The sequence below is a fragment of the Acomys minous genome, assembly GCF_964271855.1.
Source record: "Acomys minous genome assembly, chromosome: 3".
In the NCBI taxonomy this organism is placed as follows: Eukaryota; Metazoa; Chordata; class Mammalia; order Rodentia; family Muridae; genus Acomys; species Acomys minous.
In genome coordinates this window covers 124913248-124935079 of record NC_140485.1, presented here as the reverse complement: position 1 = coordinate 124935079, position 21832 = coordinate 124913248, and the positions used below count along the sequence as shown (strand labels likewise).

The 21832-nt window shown below is 43.4% G+C and overlaps 1 protein-coding gene across 13 annotated transcripts in view; it reads left to right on the top strand.

Moving 5' to 3' along the window:
* HIVEP2 (HIVEP zinc finger 2) overlaps positions 1–21832 on the top strand; it is a 189206-nt gene that overhangs the window by 50146 nt on the left and 117228 nt on the right. For 2 of the 13 annotated variants that reach the window (XM_084777038.1, XM_084777027.1), the window contains exon 3: positions 7382–7425. The exons of 10 other annotated variants lie outside the window; for them this stretch is intronic. The gene's annotated coding sequence lies outside the window, so the exon portion shown is untranslated. Of the gene's footprint in view, positions 1–5035; positions 5255–7381; positions 7426–21832 lie in introns of those variants that run through there. One more of the 13 variants, XM_084777031.1, reaches the window with a different exon arrangement.

Sequence of the window (21832 nt, the reverse complement as noted above, 5' to 3'; positions counted from 1 at the left end):
AAAAATCAGCGCTTTCAAGTATATTGGACAGCACAGGTGTATAGACATGACCTGCTGTGCTGATGTCTGATAAACGTGTCTGTCTGTACATGGGAAGTAAGAATTCTGTTGTTGAGCGTTGCTGTGCACACCTTAATATTCCAGTACTCAGGAGGCAGAGGCAGGCAAATCTCAAAGTTCAAAGCCAGTGAGTTCTAGGAGAGCCAGACTAAAAAGAAAAGAAAGAAGAAGAGGAAGAGGAAAAAGAAGAAGAAGAAGAAGAAAGCAAGAAGGAAAGGAAGGAAAAAGGAAATTTTCTGTTGCTTGCTTCCATTGTAGACATAGTCAGTGCTTCCCTGCACTAAACACATTCTCCCGCTATCAAAACAGGCACATAATTTAGTGATTGCATTTTTGTAGATAGAGAACTCAGGATTTCCAGTGGTTATATCATTGCCCAGTGTCACGGTTAGCTCTCTATTGCAGTGATAGAAGCCATGATTAGAGGCAACGTGGGGAGGGAAGGGTCTATTTGTCCTACGTTTCACTCCACAATTCATCAAAGGAAGTCAGGGCAGGAGCTGAGGCAGGGCCATGGAAGGCTGCTGCTCAGTGGTGTGCTCAGCGTGCTTTCTTGCACACCCTAGGACCACCTGCCTAGGGATGGGCCTGGTTCCCTCCCACATCAATCACTGGTTAAGAAAATGTCCCACAGGCCTTGCATATAGACCAGTCTTATGGAGGCATTCTCTCAGTGGAGGTGTCAAGTTGACTAAAAAGCCGACCGGGACACCTACTTTAATAAATTTTTGGGGCGTGTCCTGTGAAGAGTTACATAGTGTTCGTCCGGAGCCCTGTCATTCTATCTACACCAGGTCCACAAATGTGTCATGTACTCTGCTGTGGGCTGGAGGGGAACTAATGGGTACAGTAGCCTCTGATATCAGGAAGTTCCAAAGCAAACAGGCAGTTCAGATCCAAGAGTTAATAATTACAACCGCATGAGTGATTGCTGACACAAGACTCCATACGGACAGGGCAGAATCAACGGAAAGGTCTCTACAAAACACTTTCTAGTTTGTGTGTGTGTGTGTGTGCGTGCGCGTTTGCTGTGTTGTGTGTAGGGGTGCTGCAGCCTCTGTGAGGAGATCAGAGTCCAGCCTTTCAAGAATCTCTTCTCGCCTTCTCCCAGGTGGGGTCTAGAGATTGAACTCAGGACCTTGAAGTCGTTGGCAACACCTTCACCTGCTGAGCTGTCTTTCTGGCCGCACTGAGGAATAGTGGAAAGCGCATCATAGTCAGATTTGTGATTCATAAAAGCCACTCATGGTTGATTCCGTACGTCTCTGTACAGCATGGTTTGGGAGGACTTAAGGATAATTGCTGTGTTTCCCCAAAGGGAAACAGCGAAAGTTACAACCTAGGTCTCTGCCGTGGAGTTAGAAGGCAGACAAAAGGGAGAGAGGACACTTGATAAGATTGGTGTGGTGATTAAGTGTGAGAGCTGAGGGTTAAGGCTGGGGTGAGGGTAACTCTCACTGTTTACCTTTGCTACTAGAATGTTGGGGCTTATCGCAGGAAGTGAGATACGTAGTGAAGGGTGCGTGTGCGTGTGTGCGTGCGTGCGTGCGTGCGTGTGTGTGTGTGTGTGTGCGCGTGTGTGCGCGTGTGTGTGTGTGCTGGTTCTTTAATAGGTACATTAGGTACATTTCAGGTTGTAAAAGACAGTAACTTAATTGAATTCAGCCCATAAAATGTCCAGTAAGCAATCATATTTGCCACATTAAAGGGGATGCTATTAAATAATAAGACATTTCAAGGATACAGTAAAACAAACAAACAAAAAAAAACAAAAAACAAAAAAACATGGAGAACAAAACTCCTGTCCTGAAAGTGACAGGAACAACTAACCCTATAGTATAACTTGGTATCTATCTGTTCTCGGTGAAGCTTACTATGTGAAGCTGGAATACGTTTTCCCACTTTCTGATATAATTAAGGCACGAAAAATGATTTCTTATCGTTTTCCCAACAGTGATATATAGGATACACCTAGCCTTTTGTCGTGGTGACGAGAATCAGGAGGAATACATCTACAGGAGGGGAGAGAGAGAGATTTTGTTCCAAATGAGAGGCGTTTTAGGCTGTCATGGCATGGAGGGTGTGGCAGAATAAAGTAACTGACATCATAGAGATTAGGAAGAGGGAGTAAATGACGTCATCCAGCATCAAGGCAGATCCCTCCCACCAGCTAATTGCCTCTGGAAACACCTCCTAAGAGATTCCCAGAACTATCTCCTACTAATCTCCTAAGCTTTTACCAAAGCTAACTGCTACAGGATGAACTCAAATGTGGCATCTGCAGAGCCTAATGCTCAAGAAGGATTTATTCCCCTATATGGCTTTTATGCTATACTGGTTTATGCCTGTTCTTGCCTCTGATTCTATATAGATAATTAAATAATCTGATCTTAGCTTAGAGAGCTAATGATTTTGGTTATTTTTAAATTTCAAAAGATAAAATCAATTGCTTTCTAAACTGTACATCAACATCTAAAACATTTCAGCTATACGTTATTTACTTTTATTATTTACTTATATATTTACTGATTTTTATTCTGAGACAGAGTCTCTCTATGTAGCCCCGGCTGTCCTGGAACTCACCATGTAGACCAGGCTGGCCTCAAACTCAACAGAGAATCTCCTGCCTTTGCCTCCTGAGTACTGGGATGAAAGGTATGTACTACCATGCCCAGCTAAAGACTTCCTTATTTATTTTATGCATAGGAGTGTTTTGCCTGCATGCATGCCTGTGCGTCACTTGTGCTCTTGGTGCCCTTGGTGGCCAGAAAAAGGTGCAGATCTTTTGGAACTTACGGATAATTGTGAACTGCCAGGTGGGAGCTGGGAATCAACCTTGGGTCACCTTGGAGAACAGCCAGCGCTCTTAACCACCATATCACCTCTCCAGCACCAGCTGTGTTTTTTCTAAGCTCTTAATTGTGCTACACAGTGTAGGAAATAATGTCACAAATTGAAGTATAAAACTCATCATGATAGTGTAGTTTCTAATCTAGGGTAATCAAGCTCCCCAACAGTTAAAAAAAAAAAAAAGGTTTTTGCTGGTAGCAAGCTTAATTCCGTAATGGATATGGAATTACTAAAACCGGGAATGATGGTGGACTAGCTTACGGGACTCAAGTCTTGCTTCCTGGATTGACAGTTGCTGTGTCTATGTGATTGGAAACAAGGCTTACGATGAACTTGTGGTTGTTAGACTTGTCCAAGCAGAGGCTGGAGAGAGTGAAGGCTATACCACGTGTGTGAGGTACAGTCAAACCCGCTTACTTCTGAGCAGTTCAGTTCATTTGAACTATTTACAAGGCAAGAGCTTGTGTAAAATTAGTGAAAACAATTTTGGATTCTGAGTCATTAATTTATAGAACATTCTATGTATTTAGTTTGCTGCTTGGTCTCTCCCATCTTACATAGTTGGCTAAGGCTTGAGCTGTTCGGTCAGCACAGGACTATGGATGAGTGAAATGGTCGAGGTGTCCTTGTGTTTCTTCAACTTTGCTTAGAGAGACTCAACTAGGGGGCACCATCCCACTTTTCTGTAAGAAGTCTGTAAACTAGGCCACATACTGTTGACACGTATGCATGGGAGAGAAACTCGAGCACTCTGTGAAATCTTTGAACTAAAAATAATTTCAACCTGTATTTATAGCCCTGCTATCATACTTGAGGAAAGTGGCGGCGAACTCACCAGTAGAGAAAGATGTCACCTTCCCCGTTACAGAGAAGTCAGACCCTCCTAAGCGAAAGCCCAGAATACGCTGTCAAACTGACAGCCTTGTTGCTAAGAGCTTTTTGCTAGTTGTGTAGGCAGGGCAGTCAGTAACATTAGGTACCAGAGATAAACTCCATCACAGACCTGTATCTTGTGGCTGATAATTGCATGGTAGCAACAGAAGTCTTTCCTTTATTCGGAGAGAATTGGCAGTTGAGGCTAACACGAAAGACATAGCAAGCAGGCGAGGTGTTCAAATCCTGAGGTTGAGTTATAGGTCCTGTTATCGCCAGCCAGGTTCCTTCATTGTTCACCATGGCGACACATTTGCTTAAAGGAAACTTGGACAGGAACAGTTTTAGATATTCAAATAGAAAATATGCCAAAATCCAGCCTTTGCTGATCTGAGAGTTCTGTGAGGTTCCTGTTCTGCCGGGAAGTAAGCTGTGCATATGTTTGAGTAGGAGGGGTGGGGGGGAAGAACAGATGACTTGAAAACTATTAAAATTATGACACACGTAAAAAGTTATTTTCCTCCTCATAAAATAATAGGAAAATAACCTAATAATCCAGGCTTTTTGTCTCCAGTCGCGTCTTGTCACTCGCTTGCCTAAGATATTTGCACATCTTACTTTATTTATGTACCCATTTGTTGAACAGTAATGATGCTTATTGTTATTAGTCTTTAATTAGCACATAATAGCCCGCATGTAGCAGGTGTATGTAACACACACCATAATTATTTCTATAAAGGACCCAACCACTTCTGAAAAATCATAACCACAAAGGCAGTGGGCAGAATGTCAGTTTCTTTGGTGCACCTTGTAATTAAGCTTTTATTCCACTTAAAAGCATGTTGTCAAAAGACAAAAGATGCAGAGCTGCAGTTGATGTTATTTTTCTGACGTTGTTTTTCGAAAGCAGCCATGACTAGGTTATCTCTGGACTGGTTGAGTGTCATGTTTTGGGGCCATGTGTGTTATAAGCGGGTATTGTGCTTCGAAGGTTATGAGTAAAATTAAACATTATGTGGCATTTTATCAGATGGGCTGGTTGGCACTGTTTGATGCTCATAAAGCTATGCTAAAATTTGCTAAACAGCTTGTTAATGGTGGGAGCATATTTAAGGCAATCCTTCCTGGTTGTGTCTGTTGAGCTTAAAACTTCAGCACTTCAGCCACTTACTGTGGCAGGTTGACTTCAGGTCTGTTGTAAGAAAGTCTAAATGTAGGCTGTTGAATAATCCCTTTGAGGGCCCTGTGACTATTTTTATGCCTGGATATGCGTCATCAGTGGGTACTTTCTCTGGTGACTCGCTTACATCAGGTCTCCTTCCATACATTCTAGCAGCGAGTGACTTGTGATTGATGGGAACCACGGCTGTTGTTTAGCTTTATCTGTGACCTCAGCGAATGGACAACAGGAATTTCCAGGCTGTTAAATTCCCTGCATGCCTGAAGACAGGGGCTCATGGTGTTGATCAAGGCAGGTAGTGAGCGATGTTATTCACCAGTGATGACGGGGGGAGGGACAGGAGAAGAAAGGGGAGGGAGAGAGAAGGGAAGGGAGGGGAATTCCTTTTGTGAACAGCAACCCTGGCTCAGCTCCTTCTTAGCCCTCCTCCGTGGCTGCCTGTGGGGAAAGGTGCATTTCCGGGACCTGAGAAAGTGGGTAGTTAGAACTGCGCTGCCGGCAGCGGGTGATAGCTCTGGGATGGGTAGCGCTGCTGCATAGGGTTCTTAATTAGTTAAGGGGTTGCTTTTTCAAATAGGCTGGAGTGATCCCTGAGCAACTGGATTATTTTCACCGTGAAGAGGATCAGAGGTTTTAAATTTTAAGATGTTTAGCAGGCACAGTGATAAGAATTTTGTGTTAGGTTTAGTCTGACGGTACTTGGGTATCCATCTGGCACTGTTTTTTTATTTTTAAACCTGCACCTGATTTTGACAAGCTACGGAAAGCAGAGCTGTGCAATTGTGGATATGTGTGGAAATGAATTCTAACTAACGCACAAAAATGATTTTTTAAATTTGCTTCTTCTCCCACTTTTTTTTTCTTTTGCACACGTGTAAGGTTACTGAACTGTAAAGAGATTGGTCCCAGTATCTAAGCAGCTATATGTACTTTCTTCCAAGTGGTTTGTCCGTCCATCGTCTGTCTGTTCGTCTCCCCACCGCTTCATTCCTTCTGTCACACCTTCCTTTCTTTATCATTTCCTTCTGCTACTTGTTTGCAAAAGAGTTTTCCAACTTCCTGTGCCTTGAAGGGAGGCGGGGCTTGAGCAGGTGGGTGGGGGCCACATGTGAGGCCAGGCACTCTGGGCTGCCTCTATGTATGGCAGGAGATCTTTCTAGTGAAGACTTTGGTTTCTTTAAATGGCAATTAGGCCAAATTAAATCACTCTTTACTGTAATGCACTAACAACATTTACTCATTTAGGTAGAATTAGTTTTCTGGTCGTATAAGACCATTTTTATTATGAAAAGAAATTACTGATTTTGCTTCCCAATTTTGTTATTTCCCCCCTTCCCAAATAAGGGCATTTTTCTCTCAATGTAGCATTACTGCAACAACTTTTTTTGATGGTTTGCCTCCTAGGAACCAAATTAGGAGATAATCCCAGACTCTAGTACCCTGAGAAGGATGTGTTAAGTGAAGAAACTGTCCTGGAAGTATTTTGTTCATAGCTCTTTTGCTTTGTTCTGTTCCATGAAATGGGCATGGGACATTTTGTAACTATTTTTGTCACTTCTTTTCAAATGTGCTCTCCTAATGGTAAAAATCTATCACCTGTCAAGTCATATTGTTTCAGTTTTCAACATTTAAAATTCAGATGACTGTAGGAGAAAGAAAGAGAAATGAATGTCACTGTAAACCTCACTTACAAAAACAATTTTCTTTCCCTTTGAAAACTCACTCCTGGGATGAGACTCATGACTCACAGCAAGCAATTTATCACTCAGAATTTGTGTGAGAGAGATTGAAATTTAGAGATAGGAGGTTTAAGCCACTGGTAATATCATGAGTTAAGCTTTCATAATGCATTTGCTTAGAAAGAAATCACTTAAACATACATAGGTGAAACCCATTGTTTGTTGATTTCATTACTTGTTGATTTCAAGGTCACTGGCCTTGAAGAGTGACAATATGTGGAAAGGTGCATTTGGGGCTTGGCTGATGCTTCTGTTCCCCTCTGCTCTGTGGTGGTGGGATGTTACAAGAAGGTATACACGTCTCCCTTTCTTTAAAATGAATTTATGCTTTTATGTGGAGGAATGCGAGGGCAGAACCAACACGGAGTATTATGTATTCTTCATTAAAAATATATTTCACAGAAGATTATAATCTGTGTGGGAGGGAAACGGCTGCCTTGAGTGCTTTATGCTTATTCCATAGGAGGGCGATTTGGGTTTGGGCAGGGTCGCCTCGTTCTGGTAATCTGATGGCTGCCTCTGTTTGGAAAAGAAAATATAGTTTTGAGGCTGCATGCTCATGAGTAAGAGTAATTGTTCTCTTCCTGGCAGACTTTAGCATGGAATCTGCTTTGGCATTTTTATAACTACATATGCAAATATGCCCTTCCACCACAGCCCTCTTTCTCTCTCCACGTAGGAGGAGGATTTCTGTAATCTTCAGCATCGTGAAACTCTAAAGGGGTAAGACTTAACGATACGTGTTTGATGTACAAAACCTAAGTTAGAGCCGGATCTTGGCTGTAAGTGGCCTTTTAGCTAGAGAGGATCCTACACCGGGAGTGGATTCCACTGTATACTTGGTTTACATGGAGACACTTTTATTGCTTGTAGATGATCAGTCTGAGTGTAGGCTGAGTATAAGGGTCACAGCAGCAGTTCCTGGTTAATGTGTGCTCTTTGCTGGAGGTAAAGCACAGTGGGAGGACGCCAGGAGGTTCTGTGTTCAGCCCATGCTTCCCCCTTGTCCCCAAAAGCAATCCACTGACTAAGTTTCCTGTTGTTTGTTCAGAACCACGAGAATGCACATAAACAGCCTACAACAGGTGGTATAACAACTTTGCTCTCTTTAATAAGGGCACGTGACTCGTGCTGTTTAAGGGATAAGCAGAAGCCCGTCTGTCAAGTACCTACAGTTAGATTGCCGCCTGGCTCAGAAGGCTGACGTGTCAGAAAAATCAAAAGACCTGCTTAGGATGGAGCTCAGTCTGAGGAAACAAAACATATTTTATTTGGTAAATGATTCTTCTACTTTCCTGGGACATGAGCAAATCCACTAGAAGGATCCTTTGGTTTTGTGAATTCTCCTTGGTGATTTAAGGTGCTTTTTGCGTCACATCAGTCACTACGCAGATGAGGACTAGAAGGCATTAGAGACAGAGGGACTCCCTTTCTGAAATGACTCGTTCTTTTGACAATGACTAAGGGGCAGGCTCACTCGTAGGAGCTTATCTGTGAGGGTTTAGGAGCTGAAGAGCTCCACCTCATATGTCTGACGTCACCGGTGAGTGCATCCTCCTGCAGCCCTGATAAACGTCACTAGTTGATAATTATTTAAGATTGGGTCTATAACCCTAAGTGCATTGTCTCAATTAACCTATGACAAGGATTGGTAGAGGCCCCCAGTGACTGATGCTTAGATAGATCAGGAAGCACTCAGTTTCTACGTGATGTCATCATTTGAGCCAGCAGGGTTTGGAGCTCTTGTCTATTGATGACTTTTGGGAAATTCTTTTCACAGGGCAGCAGATTGGAAGTTGAGCGAGAGGAAAGTATCACCTGGACAGATAGAGTAGGTGGTAGGGGCAAGTGCACTTATAATGGAAGTGTTATTTCGTACTTTTTTTCACTTGGAGAAAGAGGAATTGTATATAACAACAACAACAACAACCCCCTTGAGTCTAACTCTTCTGTGATTTGAAAGTGGGTTTTTAGAGCGAGTGCTGGGGTTCAAAGAATTTCACCAAAGGCATTCTTTTAACTTCACTGAAGTTTAATGACATTAGCCAGTCCCCTCTCATCCTGTGTGGAGGGGATTCTGGCCACATCTCAGGTCAAGTGACGTGACAGCTCTTTTCTCCACCCACCTTGCAGTTCACTTGCTGTAGAAAGCGATGTAAAACTTGCCCCTTCTAAGCCTCTTTCCCCCTTAACTGATTAAAATTTCCTGACATGTTGATTTATAGATATTTAAATAATGAATTGTCCACAAATATCTTGTTTTCCATAAAACCATAGCCTGACTCCTATGTGAAATAGATAAGGCCACATCCACAGTTGGTTTCCTCTGTTATTTAGACTAGTTCATGTGCACATAGAAGTATTCATAAGGTGACTATGGCATAGTTCAGTAAAGAATTTATCTTTATCCTGGGGGAGTACATTTAGGAAATGCTGGGAATATGTAATACTAGCTATGAAAAGAATCTAAGCATGTCAGGTACAAGACATAAGATGCACCATCTAACCTTAAGAAATCTCAGTCTAACAGAAGGAGAAAATGGTGACCACCTCACACTTGACTGAAACAGATGCCCAGGACTCAAAGCAAAGTTCAAAAAATGAAGAAGGGGATTCTAAAATGGCTGTGGAGCAGGAGATTTCATTTTGTAGCATCTCTGTCCACATGGGGATATGGAGGTGGGATGGCAATTTGGGCTTTGCCTTAATACTCAGTCAACTATGGGAAGATTTGAGGTGGAGATTTGAGATTTAAGTCACAGGTGTAAAGATTTAGTCAGTTCATGAAATGGGTGTGAGTAAGTGGGGCCAAGGTCTCACCATGCAGGTCAGCTTTTCCCATTTGTAATGATTAGCTGAAAGCAAAGCTTTCTCTTTTCTGTGGAAAGACCTGCCTCAAAGGGAAGGCACAGGGTGCTTTCACTGCTATAAGGCTCCTAGGCCCCAGAGAGCCTGCACCTTTAAAGGCCAGTCATGCTCCCTGAGAAGACAGGCCTCTTTGTCATCAATGTAGGACAAGTTTGGTGACTGTGTCTCTGGTGGCAACCGCTTACCTGCTAGTCCCACTTGAGTCTCAGCTGTTCCCACAGGGACGCTTGGATTCCTCTCTGACCTTTGTTCCTTCTCTGCAGTCTCTTTTTTGGGGTCAGGGTGAAGCCTCACCTCGCAGAGTGGGGTGCAAGCTGTGAGCTTCTGTGGTGGTGGTGTTGGTGGGCATTAGGTTTGGGTGCCTGTGAGTTCTTATCAGAAACTTTGTGACATTCTGTTGTTGGTGGGAACTCATCTCTCATGGAAAGAACTAAAAACGCAAGAAAGAAAAGAAAAGAAAGAAATCTATCTGAGTTTAGGATCCTGGGAAATGACCCATCCTAAGGTTTGGGAAGGAAGATAGAATTCATTAGGTACTAAGAGGTGGGGGAAGGGTGGAAGCCAAAGAGAGGGAAGAAATAGGATGGGTGCTTAATGGAGCTCTCAAATCTTACCAGGTTTATTTATTCACAGTACACGGAGAGTGTTCTGTGTTAATCCCTGTGTAGAACAGGGACCTGGACACAGTCAGCACCCTCAGAGTTCATTGGAAGTCAGAGAGCCAGGTCCTTGCTATGATTACAACATAATCCAGGAAACCAGAAAGGATGTGAGGTCAGCCTCAATGGAGAAGAACATGGGAGGGATCCTTAGAGAAACGAGATTGTGAAAGTCTGGAGGAGTGTGCCCTGAGCTCTTCGACCATGACGGCCATGGCGAGAGAGCTGAAATCATTTGATCTGAGATATGTTGGGTTAGAGACCAGAATTTCACGTGAGGAGGAGTACTTCAGAAGCTGTGAAGAAGTGGAAGACATTAGGGAAGAGGAATCTGGGGTCAGTTGGTGAACGCTTGAGTTCAAGACAGAGAAGGGAAGGATCCAAGAGGATGGTGGGGTTAAATATGGACTGTTTGTTGAGTGGCCAGGAGATGAGGGTTATTGTATCAGCAGCTCCTGAAATATTTATCTGGAATCCATTACTATCCCTTATGCTCAGTATCTGTGTTCTTTCTTGAAAAAAAAAATCTACTGGATTTTTCAATTGATTCAAGTCAGCCTGTTCCCAGTTCTCTTGCAAGGTTCATCTTAAAATGCTATTTTCAACAGGATGGTTTGTAGCCTTCACTAGTTACCTGTTGCCTGCGAATTAATGGCGTGCTTCTTCATAAAAATTTAGAAATCATCATTTTTATAGGATTTTAGAATTTACCAAGGACTTTCAACAAATAGTCTTGTTAAATTCTCACAGAGGCCACCTGGTAGATGGGCTGGATATTGCTGTCTCCTCTCTCTCACTTTATCAGACAAGTTAAATAAGTTAGATAACAGACTTAGCGCTTCACAGTGCAGGAGAGGCAGAGCCAATAATAGGTATCAGGTTTGCTGAGGTCAAGTTCAAGGTTTTTTGTAGCATCGTGGCCTCAGCTTGCCTGGAAGCCCTGTCTTTGTCTGAGTCTAGACGTTTTGAAGTTGGGACGCTGAGATGCACAGTGCCTTTTGTCCAGCAGCACTGCTGGAAGTCGCTGCTGTCACTGCTCAGAAGCTGTGATCCAGGGCTGCCAGCTGAGACATATTCCCCAACTGATTTTCTCTTAGAATGGGAAAAGCCTGTTTCTAGTTTCCAGGACATCTGGGGAGGCATAGAAAACACTGTGCCTTTGCCTGATGTCGTCCTCAGTGACTGCTTGTCTCGTTTAGAACGTGGGGAGAGCTGGGCTTGGTGGTGCATGCTGTTCAGTCCAGCACTCAGGGTGGCAGAGGCACGCAGATCCCTGTGAGTTCAAGGCCAGTCTGGTCTATAAAGCGAGCCCAGGACAGTCAAGGCTACACACCCCTGACTCAAAAAATCCACAGGGAGTGCTATGACTGCCTTCACATTGGCTTTTGCATGGGTTTTAGCCATCGGCAGGACCAGTTTTTCCTCCATAAACTCTTCAGGGAGGTGTGCCAGGGAACAAGGCATTGCATTTGATGTAGAGGAACTGTAGGTGTCAATCCTGGTTTCAGAATGTATGCTCGGTTGTGCAGTTAATGGACGTTGTACACAAGACTCACTCAGACACAAGCAGTGTTGTGAAGTATCACGTATGAAAGGGTGTAGGGCAGTGCTTTGAAACACACATTGTACCCGGGGACATTTCTTAGCAGTGCAATGATCAACGCATCTGCGTTACCATGATCGTAAAACACACTCCATCTCTACCAATTTCTCATTGTACCAAAGCTAAAGTCATTTAGGTTTTGAAAGGGTTTCTTTGGAAGCAATTTATTGCATCAGGAGTTTAAATGATAAAAATCTGCCTGACAACTAACCAGAACATTAGGAATTTCTTTTAGCCCTCTAAGAATTGGTGAGGGGAGTTATGTGTGTGTGAATTTCATGACCTACTTCAAGAAGGCTGCAGTGCCTGAGTCTGCATTAGTTTTCCCACCCCCAGATCCTGGCACTGGTTTGGATATGTGATTCACATCTCTTGAGGATAGGTGGGCTTCTAAAACTCGGGCACAGACGTCTTCATACCAGCCCTTGCTGTAATCCTTCTAGGTTTCTGACCCCTTGGAATGATGTTTTCCACCTGGGAGCAATTTCAGGTGGAATAATTCTTCTTTTGCTCTCAAGTGGATACACAAATGTGTTAAAGGACGCATAACTACTTGGAGATTGGATCCAAGAGTGTCAATGCCAGATTAGATTTTTTTTTCTCTTTTTTTTTCTCAAATGTAACCAAAGGTATCACGATTCACAGTGCACATGAGATGCAGTTTGGACTTTGGTAGGAAGGCATTTTAGGGAGGGAGTATTGGGTAAAATCCAAATACCATAGAGTGCAAATACTCCTGACGCGAGACTGAAAATCTGAATGTCTTAGTGGCACATCATTTAACTTGTAGATAAATAAAAAAAAATTCAGCGGAGTGATAACTGGAAATATTGATGGAGGTAGTCACAATAATTTCTTTACTGGGTCTTATTATTAATGAGTAATGAACGAGATTATTAGTGGATTGGATAAGACATACCTTTTGGACTTGTTATTGCATACATTGTACAGTGAACTGAAAGACGAGCAGGGCGTTATTAATAGAAGCCTGCGCATGACACGTGACAGTAGAGAGCAAGGAAGAGACCAAGTGGATGCTTTGGTGGATGGCACTGAGCATTCTTTAAAAGAGACCTCATGTGGCATAGCTTAAGATAGAATCCTTCAGAAGTACCTGGCCTTTTGTCTCTCACCATTCTTTCTCACTTACTTTTGGGATGGATGGCTTCAGGTATTTGAAACCATTTTGACTTTCCCTAGCCTTGGGCCTTTTCAGAGATGTTTGGTGGCTATTTAATCATTCTTGTCCCCAACTAATGCAGCCCTACTTTAGTGTACCTGAACGCCTATACTTTTTCCTGCTCAAATTGATCTTGTTTATTGTTATTTGGTCAATTTTTCAGCTCTCCAATGGGCACACATCCTTATCAATAAGAATCCCTGACGGGGGACAACTTCGACTCCTAATGTCAGCACAGGAGGTGGAAGGCAGAGGCTTGTGTTTCCATTCCTGTGCCCCCTTATTTGCCTTGTTCTTCAGAATGCCTCACATTTGCATGATGTTACCATCACTAGTTAGTTCCTCACGCACTGTGTATTTTGATCAAAGTCAGTGGCCATCGTTTTCTCCTTTCAACTCTTCATATCTAGCTAGAGTAGCTGGCTGCCAGAATGGAAACACTCCTTTCTGTGGATCCTGTGACTTTGGTTCCACCCGCCTCCTTGTTCTCCTTCCTGCCCTTCCCCTAAGTGTTTCAGTTGCCTAGGGGTCCATACTAAGCCCCCTTACTCCCCCACCTCTCCTGGTGGATGCCAAAGATGCAGGTGGTTTCAAGTATCATCAGGTTGCTGTCAAAGTTCTACCTCTATGAATAGATTTTCTTGTGAGTTCCCAACCTGCATCCTTGCTGGCTATGAGCAGTTGGACATATGGAAGAGAGTGGCTGATGTCCCTCTGTTCAACTCTGCTCCCCAGAAAACACTGCAAAGAATCCTTTCTAGTAAATAGAGTTACACATCCCATAAATCACAATTGGAGTATAACTACAAAATCATTTGCTCTGTGTGTGTGTGCGTGCGTGCGTGTGTGTGTGTGTGTGTGTGCGCGCGCGCGCTTTGAATGTATATGTTCATAGGCATGTGGAAGCCAGACAATCTCAGTTGGTACAATCAGGAACTCCATCCATGTCCTTTGAGAAAGGCTCTTTCATTTGCCTGCGTAGCCACCCAGTCCCTGGGGTTGTCTGTGTCTGTTTCCCTAGTACTAGAGTTAAAATGTGCACCACCATGCTCTGGCCTTCGTATGTAGGTTCTGGGGACCAGGCTTGCTTCTTCATTCTTGAAAGGCAAGCACTTTACTGACAGAACTGTCTCCCAAGCCTGAGAATTCATCCTTGAATATACTTCTTTCTTAGAGCCCAGATTAAGTCTGTGTGGGTCTTTCTACAAAATAAATGCCACATGGTGGGCTGTCTCCCTGTCTCTTCTGCTACACCTTCAGTAAAAGCCACAATTTAGTGGCACATTCTGCTCCAAAAGATGTTCACTGTCTGTCTTGACTCTGCATTCTCCAAATTAACCTGGGAAATAAAATTAATATAATATAATAATATACATATCATATATACATATATATATGTGTATGTATGTATATATATTATACATACATACATATTTCCTCAATAGGCCATTTTTACCCTCTTCAGATAAAATCCTGGCTGCTCCATGGGGGCCCATTTCTCTCCTGCCCTGTACCCTATTAGGCTGTCACCATATGCCTTCTTTCTGTTCCTCAAGTTTGCTAAGTTTGTTCCTGTTTGGTCTCTGCAGTGAAACGTTTTTCTTTTATGTTAGCTTCTCCACTTTCATCTACTCAGGCATGGCTTCTCCTTTTTTTTTTTTTTTTTTTTTTAAATCTTAATTTAAATGCCGTTTCACACAGGCCAAGTTTGAGCCATTGCCTCTTATCCTCAGTTCATCCTTAATTTTTTTTCCTCATTGTACACAGTCATTGTACATGGTGCTACCTAAGGGCGTTTTTGTGCAGATGTGTTGTACATTGAGGACCTCCTTGTCCCTCCTTTTCCATCCCCACCCTTTACCTCCCCCTTCACCCCACTGGGCCTCTTGTTTCCATACACAGTGTCACTTCTGCTTTCATGTAATATGTATTTATATATGTATCTTTCTATATATATGATCTTATGCATCTATTTAAAATCTAGGAATCACATGTGAGGGAAACAGCATTTATTTTTCTTTCTTTCTGGGACTAGCTTACTTCAGTTATTAATACAGTTATCCATTTTCCTGCAAACAACTTTGTTTTTTTTATGGCTGGAAAACATTCTGTTGTTCATACCCATTTCCGTTATCCATTCCTCTGTTGTTATGGACCAAGGTTGGTCCTATAACTTAGCTATTGTGAGCAGGACAGCAGTAAGTGATGTGTAAAAATCGATCTCTGATGTGTCTCCTTGGACTATTTTGGATAGCAGCTAGGAGGAGTATAGCTGGGTCATTGGTAGATCCAGTTTAGATTTTTTTTTTTGAGGATCCTTCATATCGATTTCCATGGTGGCTGGACTAGGTTCTTTTCCACCACTTGTCTCACCTTTTATTCCATTGTTGTTGTTTTGCTCTTTTCAGTAGAGATGACCAGGTAGGTGTGCCCTTGTGTGCATGTCTTCACACTGTGAGCTTGCAGGTTCCTGACGTGCTGTGATTATCCTCTGTGTCTCCTGAGATCCCCATGGGGAGTGGGCACTTACAGATTTTTGTTGACCCATTCACCTACTTCAGCTGGCCTTTCTTGTCTAAGACAAAGGTGCTGCTGCGCAGGCTACCTCAGTGACCTTACACACTACCCTGCCTCTCATTTTTTTTTTAATACTTACCTCATCTCCAAGTCCGTGACCTGTCCAGTTGACCTTAGTTCCTATAAATGGACCGTGTTTATTCAGGTTTGCACGCCTGTGGCTCATCCTTCCTGACGGCTCTTCCTTTTCTTCTCTGTTGGCCCCATTCCCTAACTGTTTTTTTTTTCTCCCTTCCAAGTTACTGTTCAGTCAGTCAGGCTACCCTCAACTTCTCCATCCCCCTGCCTCAGTCTTCAGAGCGATTTTATTTTAGCCACTCCCCTAGCTAGATGCGTTGAAGCATGGGCTGCAGCTCACAGTCATAGCGCTGGCTACGGTGGCTCTGAGGGCACACTGCATGCTTTCTTATTTGACGGTAAGCCCGTGCTCTCACCCCAAGCATGGATTTCAGACTACTAAGAATGCTTGCCCATTTTACTAGGGGATACAGATCAAAACTTTTTAAAAGCAACAACCAGAATTGGTATATCTTTAAGAAGCCTGAACTGGAGAAAAATCTGGACATTTAGATCAACGATGATGATGATGATGATGATAGTGTTTTGTAGAGATATGCAAATGAGAAGCTGGAGAGACGGCTCAGCAGTTAAGAGTGCTTGCTGCTCCTCCAGTGGACCGGGGTTCGACTTCCAGCACCCACATGGTGACCCACAACTGTCTATAACCAGTTCTAGAGGACCCAGTGGCCTCTTCAGGCCTCCGTAGGCTCTAGGCATGCTCTCGTGATGCATTGACTTACAGACAGGCAAAATATCCAAACACACTTTAAAAAGTAAAAGCTTTTGCTATAAAATGTGGTTCCTGCACGAAATGTGCCCATGGGGTGTGGGAAGGGAAACAGGCAGTGTTTCTCTGATGAACCAGGGTCATAGTTCGAGCTGGGCTTTTAGTTTGGTTCACCCTGTTCAGGTATTTGGAATCTTGGAGAAGGTCTATGAAAATATCCCGCCTACACACTTTTGACTCTCCTCTTCCTGCTTATCGTCAGAACAGCGTGCTGCTTTTAATAGCGAGTGGCTGAGTGAAGGGGAACCGTGTGAAGAGGGTAAATGTAAGTACAGTGTGTCCTCCCATTCCAAGGCGAAGTCATGAGCTCTGCTCAGGGCTGGGTGAGAGACTGGGCTGTGTTTTCTGTTTTGATGTTGGCCAGGCCCGCCCCCAGAACTCTGCTTTTCCAGAAGGATGCTGTTCATTCCTTAGACCCCTAGGAAAGTTCCTGGTGAGCACTGAAACACCCGGGAAGCAGAGAACACCATGCATATTCATTTTATTTAGATGAAGACTTATGATCCTCCTTTAGAAACTTTTCTGAAAATCCTCCTGGGTCTGGATAAGAAGAACAAGAGTTGAGGCACCATCACAGGCTTGTTTGATCAGCTGTAAGAAGGCAGTGCTGGGTGTGTGTGTGGCCTGATTCAGTGACCATGAATTGTGTGTGTCTCTCCTTCCAGAATGGCTGGGAAATGTGTGCTTTGAATTACGTGTAACTGTTTTCTTTTGCTTTAGTGGCACTGTAGACTCTACCCAGAGCCAGATAAATGCTGTACCACAGAGCTGCATCCTCAGGCTCGCCACTTTTTGTTTTAAAGGCATCCATTTATTTTAGAAAAATAGGGAGAGAGAAGCACTTACTTTTGTAATATTTCACTTGGATTTGAAATAAATGGCATTAAAAAAAGTAAAGAGAATAGATGCAAAGGATTTTCAGAAGATTCCATGGCTTAGCGTGGCAATTTGTGGAGTCCTGGTTAGATTCACTCCCAGACGTTGATGACAGTCCACTCTCTTCCATATTCCCTTGCAGTGTCCGCTTGCTGGGTCCCAGCTGTATGAAAGTACATGTGCTGTGTAATACTTTAGAGCTGCCATTGTGATTTCTTTCTGTGTAAGATTTGGTTCTTGTATGGAAATAAGGGACATTTCTTGGTGTGTGTGTGTGCTGTGGTTGCTCTTGTGCCCTTGTTGAAGCCCCTGAAAGGAATGGGAACTTGTGTATATTGGGCCCGGGACCTCAAGAATATAGGGATATATGGTAATGGGTTTGGAGGGGCTCAATCAAAAAGGGTGGAAAACATTGTGTTGGTTCCTTGAAAAGTATCCAGCGGGAATCACTAAGAAGCCCAATGCTTACGAAATTTTTAACCTTCGGTCTTGGTCACGAAAGGGTTAACTAATTTCTCCTGAGAAGAAGGGTAACCATTTAATTTGTGCCTCTCTGTGTCATTAAAAAAAAAATCTCTCTTAGCTTTCTTTAAGTCAGGGCCTTTGCACTTTCTGTCTTTAGGTAGTGATTTGAATGGCATTTAAATGGGGATGGATTCTGATAGTCTCTTCCTGGTGAGCTCACTGCTTTTCACCCAGCAGATGAAATAATACCTACCATTTCCCCAAGCAGAAAATGATGCGCAAATTCTTATTTTATAATGAAACCATTTTCCACTGTCGATTTTGATTGGTTATTTCTTCTCTCTCATTCTCTCACTCTCTTTTTTCTTGCTTAGCAGCTGTCTGGCTTAACCTTTGTTTTCAGTCGGTCATAACTGTTTAGGGAAAAAAAAAAGGTTGCTTTATGGAGGTGCTTTCAAAGCCTCATTGTCTCCAACATCCGGCAGCATTACGATACTCCGGTTCAGTAGAACTTGGTCAAAAGCGGATTAATTACTAAGCCATCAGTAAATAATTAACCAGCGACTTGTTCCCAAGTTAGACACTCACTGGGTCAGAGATGATTTCCCAAACTACTGCAGATAAGGGAGGGTTATTCCTGGTTTCACTGTGTCCCCATCATTAACGACTTGTAGCGTGGGAGACATCAGCTGATTCCCACACACTGATGCAGCCACCCAATCAAACCACTTCCTGGGGTTTTCTCCTGTCGTGGTGGCGGTGATTGAGAAGACACCACAGTCCGTTCTGAGGCCTGCTCCCTGCAAGAGTCACCCTGGGTCTGAGTGACAGGGAGCTATAGAGTTCAGGAGGAACATGTTGTTTAAGGGCCATTAAATCTGTGGTCCTCCTCCGTCGTTACAACACAGCTGAGTTTAGAGTAGTGTGTGTGCTTTCAACTCCAGCTGTAAAAGATACTTACTTAGGTCTGGCATGGTGGCACAGCATACCTTGCTTTGTAGAACTCAGGAGGCAGTGGCAGACAGATCTCAGAGTTCAAGCCAGCCTGAACTACATACGGAGTTTATAAGCCAGCCAGGCTAAACAGTGAGGCCCTGCATTAAAAAAAAAAAAGACATTTACTATACGCTAATGGTATAAGAGTCTAATTTCTACCTTCTAACCAGTCAGTGCTTTGCTCAAGTCTGAACTGTGTGCAAAGTTCTTCTGAGTCTGGTAGATACAGGTAAAGAAAGGCGCCATGGCTGGCTGCAAGGGTCATTAGAGTTTGGGAAGTAAGTGATAAAGGTGGATGGGACCAAATAGGGGGTCAGTGAGAACATATGCCTCACCTTTTTATAAATACGCATTTTTACTGATTGATTTTTAACTTCTGTTTATTTAGTATGTTCCTTAAGGTTATTTTTAGGATTTGATTTGTAATGTGAAGATGCAGATAGTATTTTGTTTATGAAGCTTTTGTTTTATCCTATTGTCTTCCTTAAAAGAAAATATTTGAAAATTAGTTTGGGATTATAAGATATATATGTTGTTTTTCGGTCCTTCAGAATGTTCAAAATTGCATTTTTGGTTCTAAAATAAGCAGTGAAGGTCCCAGTTTTTTTTTAATTGCCTGTGTGCGTGTGCGTGCGTGCGTGCGTGCGTGCGTGCGTGCGTGTTTATATTCCCATGCATTTGTAGAAGTGCGTGGATAATTTGTTGGAGCTGGTTCTCTCCTTTTACCTTGTGGATATGGAATCTAGCTCAGGTCACTGGGTTTGAAAACAAGCACTTTACCTGCTGAGTCCCCACACCAGCCACCAGCCCACCTCATCTTTTTTTTTTCTACTCACTTGGCTTGGGATTGCCTTTTCCTTTTTTTCATGGCTAAATGCTACACTCTTTGATAGTGAGATGATGCTGAGGTAGTTAGTGCAGGTGAAAGCTCCGTGTGAGCTGGGGGGATCAGGAGCAAGCAAGTGTTCTGATGGCCACAGTGAGCCCTATTTTCACTCATTGTTTTGTACCGCCACTACAAACACATCCATTACTTACCTCAGCCAAATCCCTGGTGACTGAATACACCCATGGAGAGGCCACAGTCTTCTTCACCTTACCAAAGGACGCACCGGCAAGCAAGTGATTTCACTGGTGTGACCATGTCCTGCTGGAGACAAGGCCAGGAAGCATAGGTGTTGGAGGCGGAGGGAGGGTTGAGTTGTTTCTGATGTGTGTGTGTGTATTGTGCTGAGCTTGGCCTCTGCTCATTGTAAGGCTGACCTCACACCCATTAGTGATTTGTTTTAGATGTAACTTTTATTTTTAAAATAGGGTGTTTTTCTTCATGGTGGTGCTGAGTGTAGACTTTGGGATTAGATGCCTCACTCCTCAGCTTGCTCCCCTTACTTGTAGCCAAGCGAGGGCTGGGACAACCTGTGATCTCTCTGTGCTCAGCTTTCAAACTCTAGGATCAGATGGTGGTTGTATGTGAGGGTTGTTGTGACACCTGAGGCATTGGGTACTCAATGTGGGTGGCAAGAGGACATGGTGTTCTCTGCTACTGTGGCGTCTACTGCTTTATGCCTTAGTCTAGTTCAGATGTTATTTGATAGAATTTATCTGAGGCTCTGTCTTTGTTGTTGTTTTCTTTTGAAACAAAGTCTCATGTAACACAGGCTACCCCTTGAGCTTATCCTATAGTTGAGGATGACCTGGCCCTCCTACCTGTTAAGTGCTAGGACAGCAGTTGTGCGCGTGTCCTGGTGGGAATCTGGTCCTGGGGAGGAAAGCCAGGGCAAGAAGTTTGAGGAGAATGAAGATGCGATGGAAGATTAGAGAAAGGAGGTTGAGCCCTTCCATAACCGTCTGAGGAACAACACCAACATCAAAATAAAACAAAATCCCTCCACCTACCAGCACTTGCTGGATGCTTTGGGCTGCATCTATTTTAGTATTGACTCCTCTTGACAACCCATACCTTGCAGTTATGAGCGTGTGTACCAGGAATTGGTTAGTGACTGGCGCACAGTGGTATAGGGAGGTTGGGGTGGGGGGTGGCTCCTGGCTTCAGGTCACCATTTCCTTCCTTCCCATTCATTCCATGTGGCAGCCTTGATGCAGAATCCTCAAGGGGGGCGTCATGTGCTGCAGCAGATACTGATGGACATGAGTGGGGGTGTGGGCCCTTCCTCCAGTAAGGTTTGAAGCTAGAATCCACAGCCCCAAGGCCTGACCTGGCTCCAGCTGTTGGATCATTGTTAAGCTCTCCTACCTCTTCTGGTCTCTTCGGAGAACTTGTGCGTAATGTCTGTAAAGTGCTGTTTGAGATCAGTGTTCTCAGGTACAAATCGTCAGTGTTGTTTTCGTGTGTGTGTGTGTGTGTGCGCGCGCGCGCGCACACACGCATGTTCAAGAGGACAGCCTCCAGAATTATTCTCAGCTGTCATCTACCTTGGTTTTTTTTTTTTGTTTGTTTTTGGTTTTTTTTTTTTTTGTTTTTGCTTATCTTTTGGATTTTTAATCTGGGTCCCTCAATTTTACCTGGAATTTAGCAAATTGGCTAAACTGCCTCGCCCAGCAAGTTCCAGGGATCACTTGGTTTGCATTCTCAGCAGTGGGTTTAGAGGCACAAGCTTGGCTTTCTTGTCAGTCTTGGGGATTGAATTGGGGTCCTTGAGCTTACAAAACAAGTACTACATTGACTGAACTGTCTCCCTAATCTCTGTCAGTCTTTTATTTTTCCTGTGAAGATAATGAGACAATACTCAGTGGATTAACATATGCTATGAAAGACTTCAGATTGGCACAGTTTTGGGGGTAACTGTGTGAGTAAACTTGAAGTGGAAATAAATGAATCCTGTCCATACCGTCAAGGCTCTATTTCAACTCAGCTGGGTCTTTTGCTTGTGCTAAGTGGATGTCTTAAGATGTTGGAGATGTTACGATGGTTCTTTGGTTTGTCGTTAGGTTAGAAAATAATAACCAGCAGCAAGAGCTGGGTTGTCAGCTGGGGCTGACACTCAGGGTTATAGTGTAAGTCTCTGGCTGTTAACTTGAATGCTGGACGACAACAACAA